General features: G+C 44.0%; 1 protein-coding gene across 1 annotated transcript in view; it reads right to left on the bottom strand.

Annotated features, from left to right (window-relative positions):
• The window catches only part of LOC310873828 (chemerin-like receptor 1), a gene marked incomplete at both ends in the record, with an annotated part of 592,518 nt that overhangs the window by 278,735 nt on the left and 307,145 nt on the right, over positions 1–6,638 (bottom strand). The window lies entirely within an intron of this gene.

The raw sequence follows: 6,638 nt of genomic DNA, 5'->3' as shown, positions 1-6,638 counted from the left end.
TGAATAGACCTTTAGTCCATCCTATATGTATCTGTCCTGCATTAGTGGCACTGCGCAGTGCGTACAGATTAAACAAAAATCGTCCGAAATAATAAGCGCCCCTTGAGTTTTGCCTTTTTCTTTCTGTACTCAACCATCCCCAGCACTTGAATCAAAGTATAAATACTCGATGGTCGAATATTACTCCACTTCCAAGTGACAATTGCTTTGTCGAATGTGTACTGGAGGATTTGCTTAAAAAAGAAAAAGTATTCAAAATGATATCAATGCATTGCTGTATTGACATTTAGACATTTCACAGCCATTAAGAGTATTTCTTCACAGTTTGTTTCCCCTGGGACTTTTTGTTATTAGGATTGTTACAGGATTTCCACAACTGCTGTTGTACAAATTTGTTATTTCCAAAACACACCCTTTGAATATTCCTTCATCTTCATGAGGCACAGCAGTGCTAAGCACAAAAAAAGAAAGCCCATTATTTTCTCTGACATTTCTCGGAAAATACCGTAATTTCCGGACTATAAGCCGCACCTGAATATAAGCCGCACCAGCCAAATTTAGGGAAAATCCCATATACAAGCCGCACCGGACTATAAGCCGCACCGGACTATAAGCCGCAGCTACGTTAGCTCAGAGCCTGAGATGGCTCTGCGTCAGCTGTAAAAATCCATAGATTAGCCGCACCGTTGTATAAGCCGCAGTGTTCAAATCATGGGTAAAAAGCCGCGGCTTATAGTCCGGAAATTACGGTATACATATTCATAATTTGGAATGAAGACATGCATCATGCATAATATGAATACGAATATTTCTTGTTGTGTTGAGCTGCTGCCAGGTCTTTTGCTTGTATCTTTGCTTGTATCTAAATAGCAGATCTACAAGCTCATAGCGCGCCACCGAGTGGCGCGCTATGAGCTTGTAGGTCTGCTATTTTTTTTAAATCGAAGAGCGACTGACATAGAAGACATTTTTAGAATCTGATCTCAGGTCAGAATGGAAAACTGTCAGGATGTAGAAGACATTTTTAGAATCTGATCTCAGGTCAGAATGGAAAACTGTCAGGATGTAGAAGACATTTTTAGAATCTGATCTCAGGTCAGAATGGAAAACTGTCAGGATGTAGAAGACATTTTTAGAATCTGATCTCAGAATGGGTTAAATGTTTTATTGGTCACACCAGGATCCTGGATGTCTCGGTTCCCGTTTTTAAATTATCAATACAAATGTTTTTTTCCTAGAAATCTCTATGGGGAAAAATTAATGGGCTTTCATTTTGTGGAACAACAATATGGCCACCATTGCTATGCCCCATATAGTACACTACAGTACAGAATGAAAGATCTACTTGTGCCTTCTAATGCGCCAGCAGCCTCATGATCATTTAACAAGCTGTTATATAAGCCATAATGATAATAAAAAACTAAGTTTGAGCAAAGCTTTTACCACAAAACGTACAAATAAAGAGTTTCACCTATATTGAAGCGTATGCTACCAAACGTACAACTAAACGGTTTTCTTTTTTTCTTTTTATAGCTTTTACCACAAAAAGTTCTTTAGTAAAACTTCCCAAAAAGTCAGAGTTAAGGCAGTTTTATCCACCATACCAGGTGGGTTTTTGGACAGATTCATTTTTTATAGAGTAGTTAAAGGGACACTTCACCCTTTTTGCAAAAAAATATATGTTAATGACGTTTAGAAGCTTTAGAACACTTTCCTGGGGGTCTTTATGTATGTAATATGTGGTTTTAGATATTTTAGATTGTAGCAGTCATGGACACTGGGCTCACTTCCTTCCTGGACTACATGTTGTCTCTAAGACAGCCCTCCCCCTATCCACAAGGAGGAGCAGTGCACCAAAGAATGATGGGAATTGTAGTCCAGGAAGGTAGTGAGACCAGTGTCCATGACATCAGAGAGACTGTGCTCACTGCTACAATCTAAAATATCTAAAACCACATATTACACACATAAAGACCCCCAGGAAAGTGTTCTAAAGCTTCTAAATGTCATTAACATATATTTCTTTGCAAAAAGGGTGAAGTGTCCCTTTAAGGATTATGTTCAATGCAAAAAACAAACAAAAAAAAACACGTAAATAGGCCTACTGTTGATGGTGTAGTCTCTGAATGCTGCTAAGGCAGCTGGAACTCCAACAAGGATCCAGTACCTTGTCACCAAATAAAAACGGCTGTGCCCGACCTGAAAACTGAAACAGAAAGGTTATTGCTGCTCATTTATGGACATTTATGGGGGGGGGAACAGAGGACTCAATTTTTGTCACCGCTAAACCCCTTATCCCTAAACTCCTTCGCCTTTTTTCTTTTACTATTTTGAAAAACATTTTTTGAATAGTTCAACTAGCCAATCTACATTGACACGTTGTGAGCTTGTAGACTGGCCATTTTAACTATGTTTTACAAAATTGTAAAAAATAAATAAAAAAAGGCAAAGCAGTTTAGGGATAAGGGGTTTAGCGGTGACAAAAATGGAGCCCAGAGTATCCTAACGGATTGGCTTTGTGTCAGAAACCTCTGTCATTTGATGGATATCGTCACTGTCGGGTGGAAACCTCATAATCGTGCCTAAAACGGGTATCAAAAGTATAGCATTAAGCTCAAAACGCATCGTTTCGTGCCACGCGTTGAGGATCTGCTACTTTTGATGTGTGTTTAGTTTGATTTGTGTGACGCCGTGTTGTGATCAACTAACTATGACTAAAAAATAAACAAGGTATCAAAGATAAAGAGTTGTCTTCCTGACAGTGAGGGTTATTGTAATGAAATAGCCTGGAGGATGTGTTTGACATGCTGTCGTACGATCGATACAAACCGGAATTTGAACGTCGGACCAGATCTTTTTTTTTTTATTATATATATTTTTTTGGTCTGGTATTTGCTCCGCTATCGCTGTCTCACTGTCCTGTGTGTTGGGAGTTCCCTGTTCAGATCATCCGACGTTTCCTGAATGTGGCTTTAAATAATAGAGTTGCCTTAATGCTGCCGTTGACCAAAACCACTGAATTATGTTTAGTTTAGCTTAAGGGACCACTTCACCAACTTCGGCACCGAGTAAAACAAAATGGTACCATACCAGGACATTGCAGTGGGTGTGGTTTTCCGGTTTTATTTTTCCCAGAGAGACAAATGCTCACTCAGGGCTCAATCACGCCCATTGCTAATTAACCAATTAAATGAAGATGAGGGAGAAAATGGACGAAGTGGTCCTTTAACTGTCGCTGCTACTGATATATACTTTCACATTCCATAGTTTTAGTCTTAGCAGTCGCTGTCTTAAGTGTTAAGATGCTGCAGAGATATTGTTTTTTTAAAGCAGTTTTGACGGTATTCTATTCCCTCGATAATTCGTTCCCAATCCAAACCGCCATTTTGACCGAACTCGATGATTCGGCTGGCTCTGAAAATGATGCGGAATCTTAAAAGCAGTGGTTCACAACATTCTGGGCAGGGAGGGTCCCACTCCCGGGGCCGCGAGTGAGGATATACTGCAAGTGGGGCGCCAAATAACAAACGCTGTATAAGATTTGTGAAGTGTACACGCGTACACTTTCAAGATTTCCAGAGAAAGTTGAGAACCGTTGTCGTTTTTAGACGGAATGGTGAATCTCGATTTCAAGAGGTTTCTTTTGGGACGGAATGCAGCTCTGGTCGTCTCTGTAAATGGTCTTGTACTCTACTGTACCTCCTGGTGTGAAACGGTCGTGTGCACTTTGTAACTCCTGGTCACTAAAATACCAATAAAACCACCCGCCTCTCACACTATTGCCCTTGTGTCTTCCTTTGTATCTGTCTGAACCATAGACTATAAAAAATATATATACACACAACAAATTCAAAGCGTCGGTACCGAAAAGCAACCGGAAACGAATGCTAATCGAACGGCATCAATGGCTGGTCTTCACTCCCTGTAGAAACATCGATGGCTGGTCTCCACTCCCTATAGAAGCATCGATGGCTGGTCTCCACTCCCTATAGAAGCATCGGTGGCTGGTCTCCACTCCCTATAGAAGCATCGGTGGCTGGTCTCCACTCCCTATAGAAGCATCGATGGCTGGTCTCCACTCCCTGTAGAAGCATCGGTGGCTGGTCTCCACTCCCTATAGAAGCATCGGTGGCTGGTCTCCACTCCCTATAGAAGCATCGATGGCTGGTCTCCACTCCCTGTAGAAGCATCGGTGGCTGGTCTCCACTCCCTGTAGAAGCATCGGTGGCTGGTCTCCACTCCCTATAGAAACATCGGTGGCTGGTCTCCACTCCCTGTAGAAGCATCGGTGGCTGGTCTACATCCACTCCCTATAGAAACATCGATGGCTGGTCTCCACTCCCTGTAGAAGCATCGGTGGCTGGTCTCCACTCCCTATAGAAGCATCGGTGGCTGGTCTCCTCTCCCTATAGAAGCATCGGTGGCTGGTCTCCTCTCCCTATAGAAGCATCGGTGGCTGGTCTCCACTCCCTATAGAAGCATCGATGGCTGGTCTCCACTCCCTGTAGAAGCATCGGTGGCTGGTCTCCACTCCCTATAGAAGCATCGGTGGCTGGTCTCCACTCCCTATAGAAGCATCGGTGGCTGGTCTCCATCCACTCCCTATAGAAACATCGATGGCTGGTCTCCACTCCCTGTAGAAGCATCGGTGGCTGGTCTCCACTCCCTATAGAAGCATCGGTGGCTGGTCTCCTCTCCCTATAGAAGCATCGGTGGCTGGTCTCCTCCACTCCCTATAGAAGCATCGGTGGCTGGTCTCCACTCCCTATAGAAGCATCGGTGGCTGGTCTCCACTCCCTGTAGAAGCATCGGTGGCTGGTCTCCACTCCCTATAGAAACATCGGTGGCTGGTCTTCACTCCCTGTAGAAGCATCGGTGGCTGGTCTCCACTCCCTATAGAAGCATCGGTGGCTGGTCTCCACTCCCTATAGAAGCATCGGTGGCTGGTCTCCACTCCCTATAGAAGCATCGGTGGCTGGTCTCCACTGTAACGGTTTCCTCAGTAGCTTGGGGTGCCAGGCAGGTGTGTACCTACCAGAGAGGACTTAGCCTCTCCTTTTTTAAATGTAGCCAGGTGGTTCGAGGAAACTGACAAAGGACTCAATAAAAGATAAAGAACCCTTAAATGTGATGGATTAGAACAGGATTTATATTGAAACCAGGGGTTATGGGTTAGGTTACAACATTAAAATAAAACAACAAAAGCAGGAAATGGCATTCAATATTCATATAACGAAAAAGCAACAAATCATGAAAACCCCCAAAATGATATATTCAATAAATGTTCAACTGAAACTTTTGTGTACAAATGGGGTTAAATTCACCACTCCTTGGAAAGCCAACAAAACCGGTCTTTGTGAGTTCAGTCAATGACGAACAAAATAAAGATCCTCTTGCTGGTAATGAAGTGTTTTTTTGTCCCAATGTTATTGTTTGTCCTTGCTGGTAATGAAGTGTTTTTTTGTCCCAATGTTATTGTTTGTCCTTGCTGGTAATGAAGTGTTTTTTTTGTCCCAATGTTATTGTTTGTCGTCCAAATGTTATTGTTTGTTGTCCAAATGTTAGTGTTTGTCTGGGTTACCTCTGAGTGTGTTTTAATGTCCCACTCGGTCAACTCAAACAGAGGCAAACAAGCCTCCTGCAGCAATTCACCTCCTCCGTTTACTTCTCCTCCCTGGATTTTATCACAGAGGAGTTTGAAGAGTCTCGACGGCAGGCCTTCTTCTGCAGTGGGTGCATACGTTTCTAAACATGCTCTAACTCGAGCTAAAAATAAACAAACCGGTAGAGAAGAGTGCAGAGTGCTGGACACGGTCCTTCAGAGCTGCTGCCAGCACACAAACTGTTTTCTCACACCTAGAGTGACACACCTGTGGCAACTATAACCTGAGTAGGGAGATTGCCAGGTGTCAATCATCGTTACCTGGTGATGGCCTGTTAATTATTCAATTAAGAGTCACTTGTGACTCTGGCCGTCACATTCCTCCCCCCATGGAGAAAGCCGACCAAGATTGAGGGAGGCGGGTCGTCACACTCCTCCCCCCATGGAGAAAAGCTGACCAAGGCAGTGACCGGTTGGCTGTTAGGGAATCCTAGGAACTCCTCGTCCTCCGTTTCCTCCTCAAATATCTGCAGCACTTTGCGCCTTTGCATGTCCTCCAATTCTTTAGTTGTCGGTTGACAGGGGTTTAGTTGCGAGTCCTGGCTGTTGGGGAATCCCCAGAAGTCCTCATCATCGGTTTCCTCCCTAAAGATCTCCAGCACTCGGCGTCTTTGCGCATCCTCCAGTTCCTTAGCTTTTGTTTTACAGGGCGTTAGGTGAGTGTCCTGGCTGTTGGGGAATCCTAAGAAGTCCTCATCCTCCGTTTCCTCCTCAAAGATCTCCAGCACCTTGCGTCTTTGCATGTCCTCCAGTTCCTTAGCCGTTGGGTAGCAGACGGTAGAACTGGGCTTACTGGTCTGAAAGACCCAGACTAGGGAGGCGTGGTCGGTTACCACAGTGAAGTATCTCCCCTCCAGATAATAGCGCCATTTCTCCAAAGCCCAAACCACAGCAAGGCATTCCTGCTCCGTAGTAGAGTAATTGCGTTCCGCTGCAATCAGCGACCTGCTGGCAAACGCCAACACTTCTTCTCTGC

The sequence above is a fragment of the Protomyctophum parallelum genome, assembly GCF_964188405.1.
Source record: "Protomyctophum parallelum genome assembly, chromosome: 16".
In the NCBI taxonomy this organism is placed as follows: domain Eukaryota; kingdom Metazoa; phylum Chordata; class Actinopteri; order Myctophiformes; family Myctophidae; genus Protomyctophum; species Protomyctophum parallelum.
This window is presented reverse-complemented; position numbering and strand designations above follow the sequence as displayed.